The sequence below is a fragment of the Mus pahari genome, chromosome 20 (genome assembly GCF_900095145.1).
Source record: "Mus pahari chromosome 20, PAHARI_EIJ_v1.1, whole genome shotgun sequence".
Lineage (NCBI taxonomy): Eukaryota > Metazoa > Chordata > Mammalia > Rodentia > Muridae > Mus > Mus pahari.
The window spans coordinates 41,937,117-41,953,344 of NC_034609.1; the positions used below are offsets into that span (position 1 = coordinate 41,937,117).

Consider the following 16,228-nt stretch of genomic DNA (forward strand, 5'->3'; position numbering starts at 1 on the left):
AGAGAGAGAGAGAGAGAGAGAGAGAGATGCACACCTCAACACATTTTTTTTCCTGTTGCATGCTTTGCAAAAATAGTTCCACAGGATAGAAAGCATTGTTCTCATGATTTCGAAGGAAAGACCAGAAGCAGATGAAGAGGTTAAAGCCCTGCACAGTAAGGTAGGACACTGCAGAGCTTAGTGAGATTTTTCTCTCAGGAAATCTGCCACCAGAGTATCATCCTCTTGGCCATGCTTTGTCTCAGAAAGGCCACCATCATTTCTTTCCAGCACCCCGTGTCCTGTCTCTCCCTGACACGGGGCCATTTCACCCTTATCAGCTCTCCCCAAATGCTCGCTGTAGCCACTGGATCCACCGATAACCCTGGTCACCTTACAGTGGATGGTCCACACAGCTCCGGGACCGCAGAGCCGACACATTGCCGTCTGTCTCTCAAGCAGGCAGGCCGCAAGCAATTATCTCTTAGAGCTGGAAAACAAAGCGTCTACACTAACGGTGCATCCAGGGAATCTCTCTCGGGTTCCAGGCGCCAGTCTGAAATCAGTGCTCTTGTTTCAGACCAGATAAGGAAATGAAAGAAATGAGAGAAGCATGGGCCCATCCCACTGGAAAAATTCTCCAAAAATTTTTAGACCAATTTCAACTTTTTTTTTCCCCCAAGAATCTTGATGAAAAAAAAAAATCTTGTGTTTACCTAAAATATCACACTGGCTGTTCTGGAAGCTTCTTGCTCCTCGGAGTGTTTATTAAGAAATGATGTTCTTACCACAACAAATTTCAGCTTTCTTGGCTTCTGAAAAGCTGTAAAATCATTAATTATCTCTTAGAATGTATTATTAGAAGTTCATGATCTTCCTGTCTCTGTGTCTAAATATCTTGGCCCGGGCCACTATGAACTTAATCTGGACAATCATGGGGATGGCTAGGATGACACTTGAGGCCCCTTCTAGCCAACAGCAATGAATTCATGAACTTGGACTAAAGATTACCACCAGATCTACTGAAATCACCCTTTGTTTCCCTCTGGTCTTGAGGAGTAACTTAACAGATATTGATTTTTATTTCTCAACCTGCAGAGAAATGAGTGTTTCACTGTTGACATTTTTATGATCTGTAGTTTCCGGTCTATTTAATAGCCTCAGTGTGATATTATAAAAAGGATCTTGATCGTAAAAAAAAAACTGTTATAGGAGAGGAAGTTCTTTCAGCAAAGCAAACCTAGCTGGAAGAATCCATTTCCTCAGAGAGACAATTCTTGTTGGTCACATCAGGAAGAGAAACCTTACTTGGATTGGTCAGAGATGACAGTCTCCCTGTACACAGGGTGATGGTTGACATACTATTGCTCTCGAAAGAATGACCAAATTGCTTTTTTTTTTTTTTTTAATCTGGGAAAGGTTGAGCCATGGACCCTTGGAAATGCAAACCTTAAAAGCTGATTCAGCAAAGGTGTTGTCTCAGGACACATTATTTTGAGTCAGACTGGGTTAAGCTAGGCTGCTATGACAAACAGCTCCCTAAATGTGTAACAACTTTAACAACGGGGATTTATTTCTTGTTCATGACACCTTATCAAGGTAGGCTTAAGGGAATTATGTTCTACACAGTCTGCCACACTAGACCATGGCATCAGTATCTATTGTCTGTTTTGAGATAGAGTCTCACTGTGGATCTTAGGCTGGTTTGAATGTGGAGCTAACTATCCTCTTGCCTCAGGCTCCCTACTTCTGACACTGTAAGCATGAGCCATCTAATATCTTGAGGTGATGTGCCAGCATGGTCTGTGGCATAAAAGGACAACATTCAGGATTTATTTGTCTTCCCAGTGAATGTTTTTCTAGGAGTGATAACATTTCTTACTGTTATCCTTTGGTCCTGAAGGTGGCACAGCCCTATCTTATTGCAAAGAGGACAGGAAAGTGTGGCTCTGGACATGCTCAGAAGAGAAGGCCCAGGAATATACACAAGTATTAGAAATGCTAACCACAGCAACCAGGGTTGATTGAGGATTCTGTGTGTCCAGGCAATATATGTTGAGGGCCTACCAACTTTGTTTCATCTAATCCATACCCAGTGCCAGTACTGTTAGAGGTATGCTTCCATGAGGTTCTCTTCTCAGGAAAGGAGAGTAGACATGAAGCAAGGAGGCTAAACAATTAGCTGAGGCTATCTCTGCCTGTGGACAGAGTCACTGAACTGTTAATCTGCTGTTCCCCGGCGACTCTAGACAGCTGTGGCCGAAACACGGTCCATCTGCCCTTGGAGGCTGAGAAGAGCAACTGCTGCCTTCACTGGGACAATAATGCTCCCAAATCCAGGAGAAAGAGGACTCTAACGGAAGGAAGCCATAGATTCCTTTCCCTCCCACACCACTGTGAAACTGTCAGCTCAGGAAACTGGTTTTCAGGTGCAAACACGTTGGGCTTGTTAGCCATTGTCTCAGCTCCTAAACAAGGAAAAGTAATGTCACATGAGATGTGAAAACTGTTTGAACCCACGTTTAAAATATGCAGCACTGGGATGAAGAGATGGCTCAGAGGGTGAAGCACCTACTGGTCTTGCAGAGGACCCCAGTTCTTTTCCCAGAATCCATGTCAGGGAGCTCACAGATGCTTACAACCCTAGTTCCAGGAGATCAACACATCTGGCCTCTGCCAACACCCTGACTCACACATTTACTTACTCCCCCCTCCAACACTTACACATATACATAATTAAACATAAAAATAAATCTTTTTTAAATATCCAGCATGTATAGGTGCATGTATAGTCAATTTGAAAAGAGGTATGTATTTGCCTGAGATAATTCTGAAGTGGTATATGCATATGAGACTTAACTACAATGGTTTGTATATGCTTGGACCAGGGAGTGGCACTATTAGGAGGTGTGGCCTTGTTGGAGTACGTGTGTCACTGTAGGGCTTTAAGACTGTCATACTAGCTGCTTAGAAGCTAGCATCCCTCAGATGATGTAGAACTCCTGCATTCTCAGCATCTCCTGCACCATGCCTGCTTGGATGCTGCCATGCTCCTACCTTGATGATAATGGACTGAACCTCTGAACCTGTAAACCAGCCTGAGTTAAATGCTGTCCTTTAAAAGAGTTGCCTTGGTCATGGTGTCTGTTCACAGCCATACAAACCCTGACTAAGACACCTATATCTAAATTTATGTATAAATTATAAATTACTTAATTTTCATCCTACGAATTCATCATCTGCATCTATCTGTCCACCTACCTGAACCAGTGGCCAGTAGAAATATAATTTAGGGCATATGTTCAATGTAAAAAAAATTGTGTTGGTGTTTAAAACACTCAATGTAAAGAAGTAAAATCAGTCAAATAATATATTTTATCCGACCCAATATTAACCCAGTGCAGGCAAATACAGTCCCTTCACTGCACACTCAGCTCAGGGAATTAGAAATTTATTTAATTTCTGTGCCTAGCTTTTAGAATTCTGCATGTACTTTCTAATACATTACAACTGGCACATTCCACTGTCTTTGGAAATTCTTGATGTGTATTCATTGTTCGTAGAGTCTTCATTTCCAGAGTACATCAAAGCTACTTGAAATAATTGAATGAGACCCATGATGATAGACAAACTGATGTTGTATTCCTGTATTATTCCAGAAATAATACATATGCCTGAGATGATTTTTTTTTAAAGTATATGCATGTTTGACTGTACACATGTATACAGGGCCCACAGAGCTTGACAGGAACTGGAGTTACAGATGGCGGTGAGCGGCCATGTGAGTGTGGGTACCGAACCCGAGTGTGGGAAGCGGTCCTAAATGCTGAGCCGTCTCTCCAGCCCCTGGCATGAACATTTTCATATGAGCCTCTGCTTGCAAACTCTGAACACAGCCCCATTTTCCTTGGAGGAACGCTTTCTCCAGGAAACCCACAGAAGCACCTGTTCTCCCTGCAGCCAGCTGGAAGAATTTCCTGTGGGGGAGAAGAGCTCTCTGTGTGTCTGTATAATGGGACTGCAAACACCTGGATCCTGGCTATGCATTTCCTGTGACCAGCTGTGTGACAGACAGGCCAGTTCAAGCCCCTGCCAGGAGACAAAAGGCCCATCCTCATCTTCAGGCACAGACAGAATGCAGAGCTCTCGCCTCGCCTGACTTTCTCTGAGTCTGTCTTCCAACAAGACCCTGTAGGTTGGAGCCAAGTTGTCAAAAGGCAACTGGCGTGCATTCCTCAACATTCCCTGGGCACAAAAATTCTTTTCCATCCTCTTTACTGAAATCCAGAGTTTTCAAGGTAGCATGGCCTTTCGGAGAGGAATCTCCATGCCCAAAATCTGAAAGACACACTCACTGGTCACAGCGCTCCACTGTCCTGAGTGCTGGATTTGAGTCTAGAGAGCAGGCAGTTCATTGCAAACAGCCCATAATGCATTATCAGTGTCTTCAGGTAGACAGACAGAGGAGCCCCTGCAGCCTGGGGTTCAAGTCCCACTTGTCTCATTGTACAAGTGGTAGGCCCAGGGGCACTTAGTGCCAGGATCAGGGTTCTCTTGAGGTGTGTACAGGCAGGGTGTCTTAATGACTGTGTCTCCTCCCTTTGGCATTAAAATAGGCAGTGCCGGAGGCCTGACCTTCTCGGTATATTTAATTAGGTGCTATTTAATTACCCATCAGGAAGGTTGGCTAGGCAATCACCCAGATGGTGAGGAACACTCCCCAGGTCTTCCTCCCTAAAGTGACCTGGTGACATCCCAGGTCCCTTGAAGAAAGCTGTTTTCAGAGTCCTGGAATACAGGTTGCATTCCTGTCGGGAGATTATACTGATCTCATACAAATGAAAAGGAGAAAATGAGAGTGTGTTCAGTTACAAATGGATCCCATGTAGATTATCTCACTATTAAAGCTCCCCGCAATAATTTAAATATGATAAGACAATTATATTAAGCGGTATGCTTAATATAACAAAGTAATACCATATGACACAAACACGCTCAGCATTTGTAATTACTGTGTATCTTTTCCTGGAGAAATCTGAACAGTGCTTGAGGCTGGGTATGGCATGAGTTAGCTCTGGAAACATAAGATACGTGATAGAAACCAGACCATTTACACATCCCTGATACTGAATCATCCCATGGACAGAACTGTTGCAGAAACCAAGTCCCTAATTGCAAAGAAAACTACATTGTATTGTACCTCCTGGTGGTAGGGTCACCAAGCCATCGGAGAGGAAAGAGGGTGTGTGTGAAGGAGTATCTGTGACGAAGCAGGAAACCAGCAAAAGGCAGAGCTGCGTGATTCTGATTCTGGCCTGTTCATTCCAGACATCCTGCCCGGCGAACATAAAACTAGAGAGAGGGACTAGCATGCAGGAGCTCTGACAGGACCGAGTGGTCCATATGGACATCAAACTCAACACGATGGCACCGCCAGACTTTCCTCCTCTGGCGCAGAGAGCTTTTGAGCACTGTTTGATAATATTCCAAAAAGAAAATGAGAAGCCACGTCTCCCAAATGTTCTGCCTAAGTCCTGGGAAATGACTAAAGCGTTTACCCTGACTCCGGGAACTGTTGCAGATGGGAGCCTGGTGCCATGCCTTGTTCATTTAGAGTCATCGGGATGGAGGTGTCTCGACAGGCCTGGCGTGTCCATAGCTAGACACAGACCCGTTGACAGCATCAGAGAACACACCTGGACATTCCAGAAAGTAATCACTGGCCAGACGTGGTGCTGCCTGCCCATAATCCCTGCTCTCCGGGTTCTGAGGCAAGGGAATCATGACCTGAGCTGCCTGGTGAGATGCTGTCTCAGAAAATAAAAAGTGAAAATTTCTCAGCAATCCTGCTTCCTAGATTTTATTAAGAATATTACCAGGCACAAAGATAGGTTTGGACTGAATAACTATGTGCCCAGGTCCTACCTAGATTTTTATGACTAACATTTTAATAATCTTGCTTTGTTATTAATTTTAATATAGTTGTTTGACTTTGTCATTGATTTATAAGAGTTCTTTATATATTATGGGGAAAGTTCATTGGGCAAGCTTTGCAAATACTTCATCCCAGGCTGTGACCCACCCACCTGTGCATTTTCTTAGTGGAGTATTTTGGGGTACAGAACTTTTAAATATTAATGCCTTTTAATTTTAGTATTTTGTATCTATACTTTTGTTTCCTCTAGTTTAAGAAATTAATGATTATACGTCTAGAATGGAAAAGTCTTTTCATGGTTTCCTCAGAGAACTATAATTTTTAAAAGAACTCTGAGCTGACTCATCAGTAAAGGAAGGCACTTGCTGCCAAGCCTGATGACCAGGGACCCACATGGCCTAAGGAAAACTGACTCCTGAAAGGTTTTCTCTTACCTCCACACACGCACTACGGCATGTGAATACACACACACACACACACACACACACACACACACACACACACACCAATCAATCAATCTATTAATGTAAAAATAACTGCATATTTTTGATAATTACATTTAGAATTAATTTTGTGTGCATTTAGACATATTTGCCTTATTCCTCTTATATATCTAGTCATCACAGAGTTAGTTATTTAAAATAAGAAAAAAAAAACATTGTCTCCTTCTTTGACTTAGCTTGGTAGCTTTGTGGAGAGTCAATAGGCCAAACACCAAGTCTGTTGCTAAGCTGTGTATTCTGTCCCATGGAATGCACTGTTCAACTGTTCCTGTTCTCTTCTGAGGGCTGATAAGCCTTCAAGCAAGGTCAGGTCTTTCAAGATGTTCTTTCTCAAGATTCATTTGGCTCTCTCTCTCTCTCTCTCTCTCTCTCTCTCTCTCTCTCTCTCTGTGGGTGTGGGTGTGGGTGTGGGTGTATTTCCATGCATGTGGAGGCCAGAGGTATACTTCAGATGTTAAGAGTCAATTGGCCAATCAGATGTAATTTTTCAAGCACCATCCTGTTTATTCTTTGAGACAAAGTCTCTCACTGGCCTGGAGCTCACTTAGGAGGCAGGGCTAATGAGCCCTGGCCAGTGAGCCCCAGGGATCTGTCTGCCTCCACTTCTTCAGGGCTGAAATTGCAAGTACCAACCACTTTATACATGGACACAAGTGATTAAACCAAGATCTATGCACTTGTGTGGCAAACGCCATCCTGTCTTCTCACCCCCCAGGAATGTCTTTTATATTTTCACATGACTTATACCATTAACTTTTCAGCCTCTTCAGAAAGCCTGGTGGCATTGTGATCTGTATTGTGTGAGTCCACGGAAAATTTTTGTGAAAATGAACATGTTTAACACTGAGATCATAAGTGTGGGAGACTTTGCTATCTCTGTATGTTCTCTTTAATTTCCACCAATGCTGTTCTCAATAAAACAATCATAAATGTCTTTTGTAGCATTTATTTCTGAAGAATTTCGTACCTTAGGCACTACTATAGTTAACTTGTTTCTTGGACTTTAATTTCAAAATAGGTACTGTTAGCATCTAGAAGCCACTGCTTCTGCAAGATTTATCTTATCTTTAATTTCCATGTCCATGTGCGGGTGCATACACATGAGTGCAGGTGTCTGAAGAGGCCAGAATAGGACATAGACTCCCTTGCAGCTAGAGTTACTAACCATTGTGAGCTATAGCACATGAGTGCTAGGAATGGAACGCAGATCCTCTGCAAGAGCAGTGTATGAGCTAAAATATCTCCCTGTCTCTAAAGTGACCCTCGGACTTTGCTTATGTGACCCAGAGCTATAACGCAGATGACCAGAGGACTTTCAACTTGTGTACCAACATAGAATCATGGTGGCTCTGCCTCTCACCTGTAATCCCGGCAGGAACTTTGCTGCCTCCAGTGCAAAGCTAAACAGATGCAGTGAGTGATCACCCTTGACATTTTTTTTTCTGAGATCAGAGGGTGAAGATTTTTACTCTCTTGCTAATGGTATTTCAGAGTCAGTGGTCATCTTGATGGAATCCCTTCTGTTCTCTGATGTCATAGATCAGAGCAAAATTTTGCAAATTTTCTCAGACTTTATCAAAATGATTATAGATTTTATGTTTTTTTACTATTTCATTTTGTGTATGTGTCTGTGTATGGGTTGGTGTATGTGAGTGCCAGAAGAGGGTGACAGACTGACAACTGCTAGTGTTACTCCAGATGGTAGCATTCTTGACACGGGTGTTGAGAACCTAAGACAGGTCCTCTGGAAGGCCAGCAAGTACTCTTTACCACGGAACCATCTCTGCAGCCCTGATATATGCTTTCAAAATGCTTGATTTGTTTAAGTAGCAGAGTCTGTTGATGACATTTGCAGGTAACCCAGGCCCATAACCCTGAAACAAAACCTGTTTTGCTACATTTTACATACTGATGGAAGCATCTTGCTAATGTTTTCTTGTAGATTCTTTTGGGTTGATTGAGACATTGTCCCATAATTTCCCAGTCACAATGTTTTGTCAGGTTTTGGTGTCAGAGTTACCATGCCCTCCTAAAACAAACTGAGGAGAGGTCCTTCCTCCTCTGCTCAATGAGAATTTGGAGCTTGCTTTCCTCCATCCCTCAAATGACAGAAGGGCTTGATATATGAAACGCCACTTGATCTGTGAACCAGCTGCTGTCATTGGTAGGAAGGTTTATAAAGTCTTGCTTTAACAAATGCATTCTCTCTAGACATTGGGTTGTTACGTGTTTCATACAATACCTGTTTGTTGATTTGTAATATTTAAGGAAAACTTTTGAGTTTACATTATTCTGTTCGTTGGCATACATCATTTGTCATCTGACCACACGCTTTTTGATACAGGACCCATGAAGACAGGCCCCACCTCATTTCTGATGCTGCCCATCTCATTGGCCTAGCTAGGAGTTTGCCAATCTTGATTATTGCCATTTTCCATATAAATGACATTTACCCTTGTTTTCTCTACTGTTCTCTAGCCCCCTGATTTCTTTTAATTATCATTATTCACCNAATTCTGCTTATTGCTGCAGACACTTCTCTTTCAAGCTTTATAAGATAGAGTCCCAAGCCACTGTTCCTCTTTTGCAGTAGAATCCATTTAAGGGTATGATTTCAGCTGGGCCTGGTGGTAAATGCATTTAATCCTAGCATTTAGAGGCAGAGGCAGACAGGCTGCTNTGACTTCAGGGCCAGTTTGCTTTATATAGGGAGTTCCAGGCCAGCCAAGGCTGTATTGTNAGACCATTTCTCAAGTAAATTCACAAATAAATAAGGATATGATTTTTTTTAACGTTTTCCTGTTGTTTTTTCTTTTGATATCATGAGAACCTTGGATTATATCCTGGTCATTGTAAAAGAAATATTATAGCAAAGCTAGATTTTGTTTTGTTTCTCAAAGAACAAAGAACAGTTTACTTGTTTTTATTTGTTTATTTGCTTGTTTGTTTTTGGTTTGGCTAAACCCAAATGTGTACACTCCATGCTTGAGGTGAGCAACACCTCTGTCCAGTGAGATGGCTCAACAGGTAAACAGAAGCCTGGCAACCAGAAGTCGGTCCCCAGAACCCAGAAAGATAAAGATGCCCTCTGATCTCTACATGTGCATTATGGAGCATGTGCCCTCACACATGAATGTAAACACAGAAAATGTGAATGAATGCATAAAGGGATGAATGGATGGAGAAATGGATGAAGAATGAGTGGATGGATGAATGAATGAAGAAATGAATGGATGGGTGGCTAAATGATTGAAAGAATGGATGGATGCATGAATGGATGGATGGATGGATGAATGAATGAATGAGTGGATGGATGAATGAATGAAAAGATGAATGAATGGATAAATGAATGGATGGATGGATGAATGGATGATGAATGGATGAGCAGATGGATGGATGGATGGATGGATGGATGGATGAATGAATGAATGAATGAATGAATGTTGAGAATGCCTGTGCAGATGTGCTTCCTTGGACCACAGCAGCAGACTGAAGAGCATGATTGACAAACAGAAGTCAAGGTTCTCTCTTGCCAGTCTCAACTCTCAGAATTTGCCATTTTTCCCCTGATGGCTTGTGTGTCCTCTGTGGAATAAGCCATCAGAACTAAGGGATTTGGGCCAGTTTAGTCGCTCGCCTGGCACTGGCTGATCTTGTTGTCAGGCCAAGAGCCCCAAGGATGGAAACACCATGCGCATCTCACCCTCTCATCACTCACTTTCTCCTTCCAAGATTCTACCCCTCCCTCTTGCCCCACTTTATAGCCCCATGAGTGTTGCTTATCAAGTACATGAGCAGGAATTTACATCCTATGTGTGATAGTGGAATTGCCAAATTCTACTACAGAATAGCAACAGTAGCAGTAGTAGCAAAAATGTAACTTCCTGTCATCAAGTAGAAACATGACTCTCACCAAATGCAGAACAGGAGGTGAATACTCAGTGTATTTCAACATACCTGCCACGAATCTGGCATACAGTACAGTCAAAAAATGTACTAGCTTTTAGCCAGACGTGGTGGGGCATATCTCTAATCCCAGCATTTGGGAGGCAGAATCAGGAGGAATCTCTGTGAGATTGAGGCCACCGTGATCTACAAGAGTTCCAAGCCAGCTATATTTGTCTAAAAACAGAACAAATGGACAAACAAACAACAACAATAACAAAACAGAGAAAAATGTTCTAGCCTTCTACCAAGGAAGTCTTATTTTTAACTCTTACCCTTGTGTACTTGTTCCCAAGCAGGCAACACAAATATGAGATTGGCTAGCTTCAGCGTGCATGGAAACCTATATAAATAAATTACATCAATAATGCATCATGAGGATTTCTTTGCGCTCGTTCCGTTGCTTTGGGGAACACGGCTGTAATGGATATATGCTATTCTACGAAACACATCACCATTTATTCACATGATTCATGGCTTATGAAAAAAACAAAAGAAACTCGCACAGCTTCGGTGTATACATTTCTATATGAGGAAAATCCTGCCCCATGGCCTTACTGCCAACGGGGCTCAGTGCAGACTGGTTAATGCCAAACAGAGAAAGTTAAGTAGCGCGTTTTGGAGCCTATGATGCTCATTAAGAGCACTTTCAGATTCGGACTAATAAAAATGACATATCTGCCTCGTCCCTGCTTAAGGAAATTGAAGTGCTTCATCATCTTTATCTCATTAAGATCCCACGGCAGCTCGGTGGCATGGGCGAAGGTCAAGGAGGCTCTGCCTTTTGCAGAACGGAGCATCAAGTGTCAGGATGATGAAGTGCTCTTGGTAGGACTACCCACAGTGGGGAAGAGCCCTCCATCTTGTGCCCCGGATGTCTTACACTGGAGATGATTCAAGGCAGCCACAGCTCTCAGATTAAGCAACTTCCAACTGCATAGTTCTAACATTTGAAGTCTATGAACTAAAAATAATTACGCACACACCCTGACTTAGATACTCCTGTGTGACAGGAATTGGCAGACATGTTAACTTTTCTATTCCCCAACTCTTATATGAAATAATCACATCATGACTAAATGAATGAAGGGGGTGATTTCAGCTCTGGCTTCTCCTCTTGTATCTCTAGTGCCTGTCTTGCAAGCCAGAGGTCTTTCTGAATACTTTATATGCACTGGGACAATTGCAATCCTGGGACAAGACTGTGAGATACATCCAATCATTGACCCTGGTTTTAAATGAAAAAAAAAAAAAAACAACAAAAAACTGAGACTTAAGTAATTTAAACAGCCAACCCAGGGTCCACATATACCAGCTGTGAGTCCTGTGTTAAAATGAAAGGGAAGTGTATTCCTGTATTAGATAAAACTGACCAGTGATGTGTGTCCCACAGAACATAGGCCCGTCAATAGCAGGAAGTTTGTTCTAATCTGAGAAGAGGCCTACCAGACAAATGGTATAGGAATCTTTGTGGAACATTGGGCTCTCCAGTTGCTGTCCTCATAAGCAAAATGTGACCTTTAGAGCCAGACAGTGTCCTTAAGGTATTTAAGCAGTCAGGGGAACTTGCTGCTCTTGCAGAATGCCACCGTTTGGTCCCCAGTGCCAGCACCCATGCAAGATATCTAATAACTGCCTGTAGCTCCAACTCAAACACCCTTTCTGGCCTCATAGTTAAACACACAAACATAAACATATAAATAAGAAAATAAATCTTAGAAGAAGACATTTTCAAGCCGGTCATTTTAATTAGTGTTTCCTGAGCACCTGTCCTATATCAGTGGCAGGAAAGACCTTGAAGAAAGACTCGGTGATGAGACAAACAAAGCCCTATCACATGAACCAAAGCAGAGCTCGAGGGCGGCTCAATTCTGCGTGAGGCATGCGGACATGTGAACTCATAGCTGTGGTTACAGGCTTCAGATCTATACAAGATCAAGCTAACCCCAAATCAGAGCTGTGAACTGCAAGGCAGCAATAGCTGTCCAGGGGGGCAAAGGTTTAGGAATCCAGAACGACTCGAGAATTAGACCAATGAATGAAAGTCACGGAGCTGATGTTTCATTTTAGCAGCCATGTATATAAACAGGGACAGAATTAAGAGCTGTGTGGAAAAGACCAGAACGCATCCCTAAACCGCAAAGGTCAAAAGTCATTAGAGAAGCTTTCGATGTGAGGGAAAGCCAGGCAAAAGGGGAAACAATGTTTCTGTCTGCTGACAGATGGGTACTTCGAGCGGTGGCTTCCCTTTCAAACAATTTTGTGATTTTTTTTAATGGGGAAATGACTAATAAGTTTGGGAGCAATTAACTTGATTCTTAATAAGGATGATTCAGAACCGTAACAGGAGCTGAGATTCTTTCAGGCTCTCTAAATATCACCACTAAATATATAGTAATTGGATATTTATATGAGTGCAGACTCTCTCTCGACAAAAGCGCGAATCGTAACACATTGAGATGTAGCGCAGTTTTAACCACGCTCTCTTACTAGGGTCTCAAAATAGCCTCAGAGAAAAGCCCAGTGGGGTTTTGATGGGTAGTTGCTGAATGTCTTTACTTCATCAAGGAGCTGGGACAATTCACACAGTGACATGCCACATGGGATGTTGTCTTAGTCAGTCCTGGACAAAACATCATGACCAAGAAGCAAGTTGGGGAGGAAAGGGTTTATTCGGCTTACATTTCCATACTGCTGTTCATCACCAAAGGAAGTCAGGACTGGAACTCAAGCAGGTCAGGAAGCAGGAGCTGATGCAGAGGCCATGGAGAGATGTTACTTACTGACTTGCCTCCCCTGGCTTGCTCAGCCTGCTTTCTTAGAGAACCCAAGACCACCAGCCTAGAGATGGCACCACCCACAGGGGGCCCTCCCCCATTGATCACTAATTGAGAAAATGCCCCACAGCTGGATCTCATAGAGGCATTTCCCCAACTGAAGCTCCTTTCTCTGTGATAACTCGGGCTTGTGTCAAGTGGACACACAAAACCAGCCAGCACAGATGGAGAATATGTAATGGGATTAGAAAGAGGGCACAGTATGGAGGCTGGATGGACCTCTGGCTGTCACCTGTACCCTGGTGGCAGGCAGTACCCTCCTCTGTGTTGTAGATGTAGATGCTGAGGTTCAGATAGATTACCAACGGGTCCAGCAGAGGCAGCAGGTAGCCAGGCTGGGACCACATCAGACCTGCCAAAATTCTGTCACCTCTATTATTCTGGGCTACATTCCCACCATATGAAAAATGAAATCGGGATTGGAAAAGATGTCAGCTTGTAGAGAAACTCCATAGAACCTATAGCTGGAGACTTCTATGAGCTTTGGGCTGTGCTCAGATACGACCTCCACCCCCAGGGCTTACAGATTTCTTCCTCATGGCGGTTCGCTATCTGTTTAACATGCCTGAGATTCACGCCCCTAGAAATATTGCATGCAGTAGGGAGTGGGGAGGTGCAGGGGAAGGGGATGCTGCATCACATGTGCACCTATAGGTGGCTGAAAGGAGAGGAGAAGCTATGTCTGTGCTCAGTGTTCTGACCTGTGAACATCTGAGTAATTAGTAGTCTAACACTCCCTGAATAAAGCAAGTCTGAGACAACCACCAGACCTGCACTGTGCAGGCCCTGATGGCACTTAGGACTGGGAGCAGGCCACAGACTAGAAGAACTCTGCCTGGGACTGAGGGCCCCAGATGGGAATGAGCCTGAGATAGCCCTCGCATTGGGGCCACTCCACTAGGTTGGGTGAGGAGTGAATCTCAGATGACCACCACCAGATCAGCACCATGGGGTCTGGACAGGGAGCTGGCCTGAGATCATGCATGCGGCACAGGTCCTGGGGGGTACTGGGCAGACAATGCTTGAGATGACCCCTGCCTGGTACCATAATGCACACATGGGACACGGGAGTCCCAAGGCCCCTCCCAAAACAACCCCATACACTCAGAGATCCTCCACACCACTAAAGGGAGCAAGTAAGTGGTCAAGAAAGGGAAGAGAAGGAGAAAATAGAGGGACATGGGCACAACGAAGAGAGGCAGAACTGGAGACTCAAGGGTAGTGAAGAACAGCCTGGTTTGAGTAGCTAGCGATGCCACCTGAGACCATGGTGGGGTCCTGGCCTGTGCTACCACCAGGAGCCACATCTGGATCCATGGCCCTGAATCAGTAGGAGTCCGTTACTATCCCCAGTGTGGGCTGCCACCTCGGGACCTGTTGATGTCTGGGGGCTGTGTGGAACTGGCCCCAGCCCTTACTTGGGCATTGTGGGAGAGCTAGCCCTGGGGGCATGAGAGCAGAAGAGCTGACCTTACCTCTAGCCAACTACAGTACTCCATATTTCTGGAGTTTCGAGTGCCTCTCCCTGCCCCCTGCACCCACAGTGAGGTTCAAGTATTGCTAGTTCTGCAGAAGCCAGGGGCCTCATACCAGACCAACAAGTAAGTCATTGCAGCAAACATTTGCAAGCAAAGAAGTGCGGACAGAAGGAGATACTGTGCAGCACAGTGTGAGACACTATAGCTTCCACAATGAGTTTTTTTTTTTTTGTCTCTTCTGCTGGGATGTTGCAAGGGTGGAAGGCAGGAATGAGGGGAGAAGATGATGAGCAGTACTGGGGTGCATGATGTGAAATGCTCAAAGAACCAATAAAAAGTATTTTTTTCATAGGAAAAAAAGAACCTTTTGCCAACAAAGCAAAGCACCATGTCTGAGATTACTCACATGATCAAGGGGGCTACGGATAATGAAGGGCATTAAGCCATTACAACATTCCTCTGCCTCTCCCAGATTATGATTTAGAAAGCTGAGTTGTCAATATCCAGTCATCAAGAAGGGTAATACCAGGTACATCTCAGGGTCTCATCAATAAGGCTTCACCTCGGCAGCAACTTAGGGACCAGAATTTACCGTGAGTGTGGTGTGCTGCCGGGGGTGGGGGGGTGTGGGAGTGGGGGTGGGGGGGGGGCTGGGGGGGGGGGTGGGAGGGACTGACATAATCTTTACCATACTTCTGTGGTGGTGCTGACTTCCAAAAGAAGCTTTCTAAAGTTATAATGTGATTTAAAAAAAAAATCAATTTCAGACATAAGTCTGGTTGCCAGAGGTGGCTTTATTTCATACCTGATAAATTGCTTATCTCTGGGTTTGAGCTAATGATAATATTAACAAAAATGTCAGAGTCAGCTGATTGGCTGAAGAGAATTATATGGCTAGGAGACACCTTTAGCAAGGACAAGTCAGGGTAAGAGTGTATGGCTTTGAACCTATTTGTTTGGGTGTTACCGTCAGGATATTGCCTCTGCATCTTCTTGCCTTTGTTATTTCTGAGTGTGTGTGTGTGTGTGTGTGTGTGTGTGTGTACCTGTGCATGCATGCAGAAGTCATCTCTGGGTGGGACTGGACACTCCCTATGTGGCAGAAATGCTTTGTGAATCTATGACTCCCCCCTTCTGAACATCTTCATGAAGAACCCATATCTGCCTTCGCAAGGCACCAGCTTTTATAATTGCAGCAACATGGGAAGAAAGTATGCTCATGTATTTAGCAAGCACTCGGTATGCTCCAGGTAGGGTACATCTGGCTGCAATTAACCAACACACCTGGACATGAATAGCTTCCCTGGTTAGAGATTGGTTTCTCTGCTCACCAGGAAGTCTGAGGGTAGGTGACTGGCGGGGATGGATTTTCACTCAACAGTGCCATGTGGAAGTTGAATTATTGTTACCTTTCACTCTGCCTTTTTAAATGTTGTAGTTAGTCTTCACACTCGTCTTCATGTTTGTAACACAGCGAAAGGATAGCCATCCATCCTGTCAGTAAGCCAGGACAGGAGGAGGGGAAGATAAGCCAGTCCTGGCTTAATATCC

The 16,228-nt window shown here is 43.9% G+C and overlaps 1 protein-coding gene and 1 pseudogene across 1 annotated transcript in view; both read left to right on the forward strand.

Moving 5' to 3' along the window:
- Cdh13 (cadherin 13) overlaps positions 1-16,228 on the forward strand; it is a 1,027,905-nt gene that overhangs the window by 432,701 nt on the left and 578,976 nt on the right. The window lies entirely within an intron of this gene.
- Positions 13,773-13,934, forward strand: LOC115062754 (annotated as a pseudogene).